At 44.0% G+C, this 13,910-nt stretch overlaps 1 pseudogene across 1 annotated transcript; it reads left to right on the top strand.

The window, feature by feature from the left end:
• The first annotated feature begins 2,037 nt into the window (after window positions 1–2,037).
• On the top strand, window positions 2,038–3,316 carry LOC308535062 (ATP-dependent RNA helicase DDX39A-like; annotated as a pseudogene). The gene has a single exon. The product of its transcript is annotated as an ATP-dependent RNA helicase DDX39A-like (transcript).
• The last annotated feature ends 10,594 nt before the right edge of the window (window positions 3,317–13,910 follow it).

Below are 13,910 nucleotides of genomic sequence, written 5' to 3'. Positions count from 1 at the left end.
CTATTTGAAGAAATAATGACAGGCCAAAGCCGGTTTGGCTCAGCGGATAGAGCGTCGGCCTGCGGACTGAAGGGTCCCAGGTTCGATTCCGGTCAAGGGCATGTACCTGGGTTGCGGGCACTTCCCCAGTGGGGGATGTGCAGGAGGCAGCTGATCGATGTTTCTCTCTCATCGATGTTTCTGGCTCTCTATCTCTCTCCCTTCCTCTCTGTAAAAAATCAATAAAATATATTTAAAAAAAAGAAAAGAAATAATGACAGAAAACTTCCCCTACCTGGTGAAAGAAATAGACTTACAAGTCCAAGAAGCGCAGAGAACCCCAAACAAAAGGAATCCAAAGAGGACCACACCAATTACACATCATAATTACACATCATAATTAAAATGCCAAGAGCAAAAGGCAAAGAGAAAATCTTAAAAGCAGCAAGAGAAAAAAAGTCAGTTACCTACAAGGGAGTACCCATACGACTGTCAGCAGATTTCTCAACAGAAACTATGCAGTCCAGAAGGGAGTGGAAAGAAATATTCAAAGTGATGAATAGCAAGAACCTACAACCAAGATTACTTTACCCAGCAAAACGATCATTCAGAATTGAAGGTCAGATAAAGAGCTTCACAGATAAGAAAAAGCTATAGGAGTTCATCACCACCAAACCAGTATTATATGAAATGCTGAAAGGAATCCTTTAAGAAGAGGAAGAAGAAGAAAAAGATAAAGATACAAATTATGAACAACAAATACACATCTATCAACAAGTGAATATAAAAATCAAGTGAATAAATAATCTGATGAACAGAATAAACTGGTGAATATAATAGAATTGGGCAGAGAAAGGGAGTGGACTGACTATTCTTGAGGGGGAAAGGGGTGTGGGGGTTGCGGGAAGAGACTGGACAAAAATCATACACCTATGGATGAGGACATTGAGGGGGGGATAAGGGCAGAGGGTGGGGTGGGAACCGGGTGGAGGGGAGCTATGGGGGGAAAAAAGAGAACAACTGTAATAATCTGAACAATAAAGATTTAATTTTAAAAAAAGCAAGACATGTGGGAAGAAAATGTACAATTCTTTAATTAAAATTATTTCCCACTGACCTAAACTACGAGTGTTTCATGAAATAAATGTTCTACCCCAAGATCCTCTGAGTTCCTGATAATGTATAAACATGTTCTCTTTTTTATGATCAGAAAAGTACCTCGGGTTTAAAAGTACAGAATGAGAATCTTATGGAAAATGAGATTAAACTAAGTTTTAAAGTTAAGGGATAATGAAAAGAATTATTTTTCCCTCCGAACTACCTTGTTGACTTTAAAAAAACTGAGAGGTGTTATTTATTGCTAAGAACATTTTTAGTCTTATTCTCAAAGATTACACTTCCCCCAGAGCTTTGTGACCTGATTGAATGGCAAACCTTTTGAAACATTTTCAAAATTATTAAAAAATCAGAAAAGGTTACTTTCTTTTTTGAACGTGTTGAGTTTATTAAGCTTTTCTTTATAAAAGCACATACAATGAATAAGAATGCTTAATGATGTTAATTTGCATTGATAATATTTTCAAAGTGCTTTAATCACTAACTCATCTACCCTGTAATTCTGGGAAATGACTTTAAACGATATTTTCCCCTTTTTAGAAATGAGAGTATCAAAGCTGAAACGCTCATGTGATTAATCCAGTGGCCCAAATAGATAGATAGTGTATTTCATAGGCAGATACACACATGCCTGCACACACGCACACACACATACACACACACACACATAATGAAACAATGTATGCATTGCATTCAGGCTAGGCACACCTATTACTTTCCATTATATCTTAGATCCCTTTCATGTGTACCTATAACATAAAAAATAATATAAGATTTATTGAATAATGTATGAAAGAGGAAGAAGTCATTGAATATAATAAATTGTTAATATTGTAAAACTCAAAAAAAAAATATGGGCTTGTGATCCAACACAGGAGGCAGGAAGTGCTCTAGCTCGTGTCGACTCTCTGAGTGCGCAGAGGCGAACGGGGAACCAGTATTATGGCGGAACAGGATGTGCAAAATGAGCTTCTGGATTATGAGGAAGATGAAGAGCCCCAGGCTCCTACAGAGAGCACCCCAGTACCCCCCAAGAAAGATGTCAAGGGGTCCTACGTTTCCAACCACAGCTCTGGCTTCCAGGACTTTCTACTGAAGCCTGAGCTCCTGAGGGCCATAGTGGATGTGGCTTTGAGCATCCATCTGAGGTTCAGCACCAGTGTACTCCCCAAGCCATCCTGGGCATGGATGTCCTGTGCCAGGCCCAGTCTGGAATGGGCAAGACTGCAGTCTTCGTGCTGGCCACCCTACAGCAGATTGAGCCCGTCAATGGACAGGTGACCGTCCTGGTCATGTGCCACACTCGGGAGCTGGCCTTTCAGATCAGGAAGAAGTATGAGCGCTTCTCCAAGTACATGCCCAGTGTCAAGGTGTCCCTGTTCTTCAGGGGTCTTTTCATCAAGAGGGACAAAGAGGTGCTGAAGAAGGACTGTCCCCACGTCATGGTGGGGACTCCAGGTCGCATCTCGGCACTCGTGCAGAACAGGAGCCTCAACCTGAGAAACGTGAAGCACTTCGTGCTGGATGAGTGTGACAAGATGCTGGAGCAGCTGGACATGCGGCGGGACGTACTGGAGATCTTTCGCCTGACGCCACGCGAGAAGCAGTGCATGGTGTTCAGTGCCACGCTGAGCAAGGAGATCCGGCCCGTCTGCAGGAAGTTCATGCGAGATCCCATGGAGGTGTTGGTGGACGACGAGACCAAGCTCACGCTGCATGGGCTGCAGCAGTACTATGTCAAGCTCAAAGACAGCGACAAGAACCGTAAGCTCTTCGACCTCCTGAACGGACTAGACTTTAACCAGGTGGTGATCTTCGTGAGGTCGGTGCAGCGCTGCATGGCCCTGGCCCAGCTACTCATGGAACAGAACTTCCCAGCCATCGCCATCCATGGGGCCATGGCCCAGGAGGAGCGCCTATCACGCTATCAGCAGTTCAAGGACTTTCAGCGGCGGATCCTGGTGGCCACCAATCTGTTTGGCCGAGGGATGGACATTGAGTCAACATCGTCTTCAATTATGACACGCCTGGGGACTCGGACACCTACCTCCACCGGGTGGCCCGTGCCGGTCGCTTTGGCACCAAAGGCCTGGCTATCACTTTTGTGTCCCATGAGAATAATGCCAAAATCCTCATTGAGGTTCAGGGTAGGTTTGAAGTCGATGTGGCGGAGCTTCCTGGAGAAAGGGACATCTCCACATACATTGAGCAGAGCCGGTAACCACACACCTGACATTCCGGGGCCACCATTCTTCCCACGTGCTGCTTCAAGTCCTCTTTCTAGGCGACAGTGGGGCTTTCTTTTTCTGTTCAAACACTGTACATTTGTGTAACAATAAATTTGTATTATGGAAAAATAGGTAAAAATATGGGCTTGTTAAGGCACGTTTAAATGCTTCTTAGAACAAAGGTAAGGCACCAATTTATTTGAGGACAACCATTCAAGTTTTTGATAAGCTAGGAAGTCTCCTTGTTTGCAGTGGCAGAGAGCAGTTGATTCTCCTTAATAAACAATATTTTTATTGATTTTCAGAGAGAAGAAGGGAGAGGGAGAAGAGAGAAACACTGATCAACTGCCATCTGCATGCTCCGTACTGGGGATCGAGCCTGCCACCCAGGCATGTGCCCTGACCCAGAATTGAACCGGCATCCTTTCAGTGCATGGGACAACACTCAACCAACTGAGCCACACTGGCCAGGGACAAGAGGTAGTGTCTATGCTCTTCTTTTAGAAAGTAGAGCTGATGGCTATAATGGGCAGGGCTGCCCCTGAGGTGGGGGTGAAGGTGCGGTTTGAAAGTAGGTCCCAGTCACCCTCCTAAATTTAACATTGAGCCAATCCAGTATCTCTCCAGTCACCTGAGACCTTCTAGCCAGAGACTTAAGAAGCACTTTCTAGTATTAGGGCAATAAATAGGTCAAAAACAGATACCTAAATAAAATGTGAGCTGCTTCCATGAAAAAATGGATATTTCTCAAACTTCTAAAGTACATCTTCCTGCCCAGACAGGGAAATGGATCAGGTGATTTTCTAGGTTCTCTGCTCTAATGTTTCATGATACTGATTTGTTGTATCCAGGTTCTTTAGGGTCAGGGAGAGGGTAGCATTCAAGCCCATTGGGCAGCCCTATGCAATTTTATCTTGTTTTTACAAATCAAGACAGTTTAAGACAGCCCGAGTCTCACTTTACTCAGCTCAGAAACCGAGTCTGAAGGCGGAGCAGCCTCCTGGAGCTTCCTCGCTATCTGTAATCAACATGTGCACCTTGCAACCCGGGCAGCCCCTTTAGTCTATGCTGTAGGACCTGAGCCTTGCCGGGCCCGAGTTTATGATCAGCAGTGTCTACTGTATACAGTGGTTGAAAATGGATCCTGCAGATGTGGGACAGCTGTTTGTACTTAGCAGTTAAGTGTCCCTGTGATGCTGGCGGCCTCTGAGAAAAGCATTGTTCTTTGCAAGGCATCCATCTCGCAGAGGCTTCCTAAATCAGGCCCAGATGTCTACATCCAACTCGCATTTCTCCATGAAGACACTTCTTTCTGGAGCGGTAGCCTTTTCACTAAGGTACACGCAGTGGAGTGTGCAAGTCAGCATGCCTGACTCTGAAGGGAAGGATCCGAGTAACAGGATCTGAGTGTTAGAACTGGAGAGACATCCCCATCAACTAAGCCAATCCTCACACACCTATAGGATGACAGCATGCCCATTTCACAGATATGAAAGAAGCTAACAGCAGACAATAGCACTGGTTTTAGAACTCCAAAGCCATTAACCAGAGACTTCTAGTTAGCCTCAAATATCAGCTCCTGCGTTTTCCCAGTAATGAGACTTCCCATTTTTAGTTGGGTAGACCTTACGGCCCAGAACAAGACCCATTTTTCTTGAAGCTAGGTTTGGCTATGTCAGTAAATGTCCAGCAAAATGGGATATAGGTAGAATCAGTGAGTTTGGGTTCCAGGCAGTGTTCTTAGAGTAAGGAGGTCCTTTTGCTTTCTTCCCGGCTGGCATCCAGATGATGGCTGGAGCTCCAGCAGCCATCTAGAAGCATGAGGCAACTTTGGGAATGTGTGCCTCGAACAACAGACTGACGGACCTGAGTCCTTGCATCATAGAACATCATGCCAACCCTACATAAATCACCTCCAGATTCTAATAGAACAACCATTTGGATAAGCCACTATTCTCTTAGGTTTAGCAATTGTCATTAGGAAAACCTAATACAGCCTCATCCTCAAACGCACTGACAAAAACAAGAGGGCCTGAGCAGTGGAAGTCCTCAGTGTCTTTGATGATCACCTTTTACCAATGCTGGGTGGAGAGGTGTCAAACAGGTGTTCAAGGATGAGATCTTAGCACCAGTTCTGGACACACAGGATTTGAAGGAGAAATAAATTTAGCTGATAAATTATCATGTTTTGGTATGACTTGGCTGATCTCTATCTAGTCAAATAAAAAAGAGCAGACTCAAAACCCCTGAGTTATTGTTGAAAGTATTATATATGTCCCTTCTTTTCCCCCATTGGTCCCCTCTAGCCCATCCCATCCCTCCATCCCAGGCCCTCACTGACCCATTATCTGTACCCATGAGCCATGCATATATGCATACAAGGTCCTTGGTTGATTACCTCCCATCCTCCCCCGCCTTCCTTTCGAGACTCTGCACTCTGTTCCATGCTTCCATGTCTCTGGATTCATTCCATTCGTCAGTTTATTTTGTTACTTAGGTTCCACATATGAATGAGATCATGTGATACTTGTCTTTCTCTGACTGACTTATTTCACTTAGCAAAATACTCTCCAGGCTTCTTGATGCTGTCTCAAAGGGTAAGAGATTCTTCTTTTTTACTGCTGCATAGCATTCCATGGTATAAATGTACCATAGCTTTTTTTATTCACTCATCTACTGATGGGCACTTGGGCTGTTTCCAGATCTTAGCTATTGTAAATTGTGTGGCTATGAACATAGGGGTGCACACATTCTTTCTGCTTGATATTTTGTTTTGTTTTTTATGATATATTCCTAGAAGTGGGATCACTGGGTCAAATGGCAGTTCCATATTTAATTTGAGGAAATTCCATACTGTTTACCATAATGGCTGTACCAGTCTACATTCCCACCAGCACTTGTCATTTGTTGATTTGTTGATGGTAGCCATTCTGATAGGTGGGAGGTGATATCTCATTGTCATTTTAATTTGCATCTCTCTGATGATCAGTGACTTTGAGTGTATTTTCATATGTCTCTAGGCCATCTGTATGTCCACTTTGGAGAAGTGTCTGTTTAGGTCTTTTGCCCATTTTTTAACTAGATTATTTGTCTTCCTTCTGTTAAGTTGTATACGTTCCTTATATATTTTGGATATTAACCCTTTATCATATGTATCATTGCCAAATATGTTTTCCCATACAGTGGGCTCCCTTTTCATTTTGCCGTGCAGAAGCTTTTGATTTTGATGTAGTCCCATTTGTTTATTTTTCCTTTGTTTCCTTTGCCCTAGGACAGTGGTTGGCAAACTCATTAGTCAACGGAGCCAAATATCAACAGTACAACGATTGAAATTTCTTTTGAGAGCCAAATTTTTTAAACTTAAACTATATAGGTAGGTACATTGTTATTAACTTAATTAGGGTACTCCTAAGGCTTAGGAAGAGCCACACTCAAGGGATCAAAGAGTCGCATGTGGCTCACAAGCCACAGTTTGCCGACCACAGCCCTAGGAGAAGTATTCATAAACATATTGCTACGAGATATGTCTGAGATTTTGCTGCCTATGGTTTCTTCTAGGAATTTTATGGTTTCATGACTTACATTTAAGTCTTCTATCCCTTATTCTTGTGTATAGTGTAAGATGGTGGTCTAGTTTCATTTTTTTTTTTTGCATGTATCTGTTCAATTTTCCCAACACCATTTATTTATTTATTTATTTATTTTTTTAATATTTTTTTATTGATTAAGATATTACATATGTGTACCCTCTACCCCCCCCCCACTCATCCCCTCACCCCCCCCCCCCCCCGTTGTCCGTGTCCATTGGTTAGGCCTATATGCTTGCATATAAGTCCTTTGGTTGATCCTTCCCCCTTGCCCCCACCCTCCCCTACCTTCCCTCCAAGGCCCGACAGTCCAATCAAAGCCTCTCTGTCTCTGGATCAGTCCTTGTTCATCAGTTTATGTTGTTCATTATATTCCACAAATAAGTGAGATCTTGTGGTATTTATCCACTCTCCAGTTCCATCGATGCTGTGGCAAATGGTAAGAGTTCCTTTTTCTTCTTCCTCTTCTTAAAGAATACCTTTCAGCATTTCATATAATGCTGGTTTGGTGGTGATGAACTCCTTTAGCTTTTTCTTATCCGTGAAGCTCTTTATCTGACCTTCCATTCTGAATGATAGCTTTGCTGGATAAAGTAATCTTGGTTGCAGGTTCTTGCTATTCATCTCTTTGAATATTTCTTGCCACTCTCTTCTGGCCTGCATGGTTTCTGTTGAGAAATCAGCTGACAGTCGGATGGGTACTCCCTTGTAGGTAACTGACTGTCTTTCTCTTGCTGCTTTTAAGATTCTCTCTTTATCTTTTGCTCTTGGCATTTTAATTATGATGTGTCTTGGTGTGGTCCTCTTTGGATTCCTTTTGTTTGGGGTTCTCTGCGCTTCCTGGACTTGTAAGTCCATTTCTTTCACCAGGTGGGGGAAGTTTTCTGTCATTATTTCTTCAAAAAGGTTTTCAATATCTTGCCCTCTCTCTCCTTCTGGTACCCCTATAATTCTGACGTTGGTACGCTTGAGGTTCCTTACACTATCTTCATATTTTTTGAATCTCTTTTCTTTTTTCTTTTTCGGTTGGGTATTTTTTGTTTCTTTGTATTTCAAATCTTTGACTTGATTCTTGGGATCCTCTTGTCTGCTGTTGGATCTCTGTAAATTATTCTTTATTTCTTTATTCTTTATTTGTATGCTTAATTTCTAGTTGGTCCTTTTTCATGTCCTCCATGGTCTCACTATACTCCTTGAGGGATTCATTAAATTTATCGGCGGTTTCCATAAAATTCTTGACAAACCTTATAAACGTGGCCTTGAACTCTATATCCAGTCGTCTGCCCTCCTCCGTTTCTACCAATTGTGACCTGTTTCTTTGTCTCCACATTTTGGCTGCTTCCCTGTGTTGATAGAGTGGCCCTGCGCGCCAGGTGTCCTGTAGGGCCCAGTGGCTCAGCCTCCCCAGTTACCTGGGGTGGACACTCTTGGTGCCTTGGTTGTTGTAGGATCACTGGGAGGAATTGACCTCCAGGCCAATTGGCTGTGGGAAGCAGCTGTGTCTGAAGTGGGAGAATGGTCCCCCTCTGATCACTGGGTACAGTGGCTCCTGGATCTAAGGAGGTGCTAATTCAGCCCCTGCCTGAGGCCACACAGCCGGAGCCGCCACGAAGAGGCTCAGCTGTGAAGCAATGCAAGCTGCTGCGGGGCCTTGGGCCTTCTGTTGGAAGTTCCGGGTCTGCTTGGCTGGGCTGTAGTTAGGTACATTCACATGCAAAAGCCTCTGCCGCAGCCTGGGTGGGGCGGGGTCTCAGGGAGTCAAAAGGGTGGAGAAAGAAGCTATGGCTGATTCTCCGCGCCCGGAGTCGTGCGTCTCAGTGTCCCGGTAACGGCTGCAAGCACCTCTGAGGGAAATCCGCCCTCAAGTTCGCCCGCTGCCGCCTGACAGAGCAGCCTCTCCCCGTATGAGTCCTGGGTCCCCAGAGACTTCCCAGAACCGGAGTTCAGAGCAGTCGGGAGCTTGTGATTCAAAAAGACAGCCGCGTCCTCAGGTGCCACCCCCTTTCCGCGTGCGCGAGCCGCTGCCGTACCTCTGCACTCAGCCTCCGCAGCTCCTCTGGCTCTCAGCGTGCTTTTCTTTTCTTCTAGTTGTAGAAATTACACTCAGCCAGCCTTCCTGTTGTTCTGGACGATGTTTGCTCCGTCCTTTGGGATATTTCTCAATTGTTGTGGGAGGCGACTATTTCCCGGTGTTTATCTATGCCGCCATCTTAGTTTCTCTCCCAACACCATTTATTGAAGAGACTGTTTTGACTCCATTGTATGCTCTTGCCTCGTCAAATATTAATTGCGCGTAATGGCTTGAATTAATTTCAGGGGTCTCTGTTCTGTTCCATTAATCTATATGCCTGTACTTGTGTCAGTACCAGGTTGTTTTAATTATGGTGGCTTTGTAGTATAACTTGAAATCTGGTATTGTGATTCCTCCACCTTTGTTCTTCTTTCTCAAGATTGCTGCAATATTCAGGGTCCTTTTTGGTTCCATATAAACTTTTGGAGTATTTGTTCTAGATCTGTGAAATATGCTATTGGTATTTTTTTTATATTTTATTGATTTTTTTTACAGAGAGGAAGGGACAGGGATAGAGAGTTAGAAACATCGATGAGAGAGAAACATCTATCAGCTGCCTCCTGCACACCCCCTACTGGGGATGTGCCCACAACCAAGGTACATGCCCTTGACCAGAATCGAACCTGGGACCTTTCAGTCTGCAGGCTGATGCTCTATCCCAGGGGTGGGCAAACTTTTTGACTCGAGGGCCACAATGGGTTCTTAAACTGGACCGGAGGGCCGGAACAAAAGCATGGATGGAGTGTTTGTGTGAACTAATATAAATTCAAAGTAAACATCATTACATAAAAGGGTACAGTCTTTTTTTTTATTCATTTCAAATGGGCCGGATCCGGCCCGTGGGCCGTAGTTTGCCCACGGCTGCTATCCACTGAGCCAAACTGATTAGGGCTACTGTTGGTATTTTAATAGGGATTGCATTGAGTCTGTAGATTGCCTTGGATAGTATGGACATTTTAATATTGTTGATTCTACCAATCCATAAACATGGTATATTCTTCCACTTGTTTATACCTTCTTCTTTTGTTTTTCAACATCCTGTAGTTTTCCAAATACAGGTCTTTTGCCTCCTCGGTTAAATTTATTCTTAAGTATTTTAATTTTTTTTTTGTTGCAATGGTAAATGGGATTGCTTGTTTAGTTTCTCTTCCTGAGAATTCATTATTGGTGTATAAAAAAAGCCATTAATTTTTGGGTGTTGGTTTTGTATCTTGCTCCATTGCCAAATCCACTTATTAAATCTAATAGTTTTTTTTGTGAAGTCTTTAGAGTTTTCTATGTATAATATGTCATGTGCGAATAATGACAATTTTACTTCCTCCTTTCCAATTTGGATGCCTTTTATTTCTTCTTGTCTCATTGCTGTGGCTTGGACTTCCAGTACTATGTTGAATAAGAGTGGTGAAAGTGGACATCCTATCTTGTTCCTGTTCTTAGGGGAAATGGTTTTAGTTTTTGCCCATTGAGTATGGTTTACTGTAGGTTTGTCATATATAGCCTTTATCATGTTAAGATATGCTCCCTCTATTCCCACATTGATGAGAGGTTGTTTTGTTTTTTTAATCGAAAATGAATTCCCCTGAGTTTTTATATATGTATTTATTTATTTTTATTTTTTTGGTGCCAAAACCAGGGAACAAATTTATATCTTCTTTTAGAAGATGGTTGAGTCTTGGCAGTCCTCTCTAGACTTCCAAAAGCCCTGTGAGGTTGGTTTTCCAGCCAGATGAGTCTGAGGCTCAGAGAGAGCTATCACCTTGCCTAAAACCACCCAGCTCATGGCAGAGTTGGATTTCAACAACCAACTTTAATATTTTTTTAAAATATATTTTATTGACTTTTTACAGAGAGGGAGGGAGAGGGATAGAGAGTTAGAAACATCGATCAGCTGCCTCCTGCACACCTCCTACTGGGGATGTGCCTGCAACCAAGCTACATGACCTTGACCGGAATCAAACCTGGGAACTTTCAGTCTGCAGGCTGATGCTCTATCCACTGAACCAAACTGGTTAGGGCTCAACAACCAACTTTAACTCCTACGCTATGTTTTTAGCCACGTCACAGTATGTACCTAATTCAATCCCAGCCCAGTTACCGACGAAGTCCTCTGGTCTCTGGTGGTATGTTTCTCCTTCTACACATCTGAGTCCTACATGAGGCCAACAGTTGGGCTGTATTGTTTCTGCAACCCTTTGTCAAGAAGTCAAGGAATTGGATACAAAATGGAAGGATTTTATAGGAAGAAGGGTGGGACAAGGGAGCTATTAGAGAAGAAAAGGATTTTTCTTAGGGGATGAAAAGGAGAAGGATTTTAATTATGGAGATTGCCTCCTCTTTCTATAGGGGATGGAGAGGGTCCATTTGACATTACCTTACTGGTGTTTGGCAAATAAATTCCAGCCTGGTTGATTAAGACAATGTTTCTGATAGAGAATGAAATTGCAATTAGATCAGATATTAAGTCTAGGGTTGATATCACGGGCACCTAGCATAAGTGACACCATTTTGCACCTGAGGGTTTTGTTGTTGTTTTTAATAGAAGAGAGGGATCAACCCTAAGAGGGGATTAAAAAGTCTTTAGAGTCCCTAGAATTAGGGCTATGGTGGTGCTGGCGTAGGGGGCTGGGCCTGAACTTGTCCACTGGAAAAAGTCCCAGCTTCCAATGTTCTTGCCCTTCAGCCCAAGTGCCTACTTAGATTAGTCCCTGACAGACCTCAGGGGGAAATTACAAGTAAGTGTTCAATTTCTCCTTCCGCAGCGGCTCAGGGCTGGGAAATTGTTTCTCCCCTGCAGCCTTTCCACACCGACAGCTGTGGCTCCTCTCACTGTCAGTGTGTTGCCAACAGGTTGGAAATGAATGCATTTCCTGCTGATGGCTGTCAGGGAGAACACACACCGTACGCTCAAGCGCCCTTCTTTCATAGGGCTCCAGCAGGCTCAGAGCTGGCACTAGGCATTGTCTGCTATCTGCCTGTCTAGGGTTTCTGATGACAATATAAGGGAGAATGAGGAGGATGGAAAATAGAGGGGAATTCTGGTTGACCTCTGCTGAGCCCTCCTCTGCCTCATAAGCCATGGCAGGAAGTGCTGGGACCCTGGAGGGAGGGTGGGTGGAGGGTGGGATAGAGGCTAGGACCACCTGGTTTGCAGTTATCCCTTTGCCCTGGGGGTGTGTGGAGAACTGAGATAATGGCACACTTCTTGGCTGTGACATCCTACCCTGTCCAAGTTTGCTTCTGTTTCCTCTATTCCTCCTTCTACTCCTGCAAGGAGTAGGAGACAGTTCATCCCCAAGTTTATTCCTTGAACCAATGGTACTTCCAAAGGCTTAAGCAATATGAAGTGAAGTGACCCAGTCAACCTCTACTGGGTCCAAACAATGTGTCTCTCCTATCACATGCTTCTTTCATTCCCCTGCTTCAAATCCTACACTCGGCAAGTTGGTTCAGACACAACTTGTTCCAGGAAGCCTTTGTCGGCATCCTGCCACTGGGTTTCAGGGACCTCTTCTCAGAGCTCCCTGACAGTGTGCTCTTGACCCCCAAAGCATTCACTGAACTATAATACATTCATCTGGTTCCCCAGCAGAATGAACTTGGTGCTGGTGAGATCACAGTGGCTGCTTAGTAGCTTAAATGAGTCCTGACATATCAGGAACTGTGTGAAGGCCCTGTGGGGGTTCAGAGATAGTCACCCCAAGATGTACATGTGATTGCCAAGTGTCTGAAATTGGCCACAGTCTACCAAACACTATTATCCACCTGAACCTGAAAGAGCCCTTCACTCTCATGCTGTTTACCTGGTTCCAGTGAGGGTCTGCAACTGGCTATCAGCTCTGCTCTGGGTCTAAACATTCTGTGTTCATTTGCCATCTCATGATTGCAGGCATTTAAGGGATTAGGACTCTCACCTTTAGACCTTCTCACACCCTCCTAGGTGTGTCCTAATCACCATGGCAGGCCCTGGCTGTCATGCCTCATTACTTAAATATATTATCATGGCCTGGCCTTGGCCAGTATGGTAAGATTAAAGCAATAAAACTATGGACAAATGGCCAGCATTAGGACTGTTCTTACCCAGGACTGCTGTAGGTAATGGCACACAGCTGCAGGGCCAGGCACTTGGCCTCCCACCCCCACTTCCTCTCTGCATAGCTCCTGCCCCAGTTAGGGGCTTCTGCCCTCCATCAGCAAGGCTTTGGATTGGTCCAGCTCTGAGAGCTTTCAGCAACTAAGCTCCAAGATGGAGACCTGCTGCCTAGCAACATGCAAACTTGTGCTTCGGAAACTCCCAAAGGTCTTTGGGAGGGCTTACCTACTTTTATTACGATAGCTACCACTTGTCCAGGCAGCATACTAATTTCTTACCTTCATACTTGTTCATTACTAACAGCTCTGCAAGGAATATATTAACTCTACTTTTTATTTTAATTTCTTTTAGTCCTACTTTCTAAAGCTGGGCAAGGGGAAAGTGAGGCATGGCTGAAAGGCCATGACATTCACCCCGCATCACATAGCTAATAAAGGTAGAGCTAAGATTTAAACTCTGGTTTGACTATGTAGCCCATGCTCTCAGCTATCTGCCAGTCTAGGATTTCTGATGATAATATAAGGGGGATTGAGGAGGAGGAAAATAGAGTGGAAGTCTGGTTGACCTCTGCTGAGCCCCACTCTGCCTCATAAGCCATGGCAATTACTCCAGTCACTCCCCATTCTTAATTGGCTCCTCAATAATGCACTGATATGACAGTTCATGCATTCTTGCATCAGGTGACTTCTTGGTTGAACTTTTGACAACTGCCAATCTACTGTGTCATTTTAGGCATGAACTCCAGTGTTCGTGATGTTTAATATAGTCAGTTACTATGCAAGGAATAGCTATGGTGGCTCTTTTTAATTTTGTGGGATATTGGTACTTGGTAGAATAGT

The sequence above is a fragment of the Myotis nattereri genome, assembly GCF_964212035.1.
Source record: "Myotis nattereri genome assembly, chromosome: 19".
In the NCBI taxonomy this organism is placed as follows: domain Eukaryota; kingdom Metazoa; phylum Chordata; class Mammalia; order Chiroptera; family Vespertilionidae; genus Myotis; species Myotis nattereri.
The sequence above is the reverse complement of the archived record's forward strand: the minus strand, read 5'-3'. Positions and strand labels throughout refer to the sequence as shown.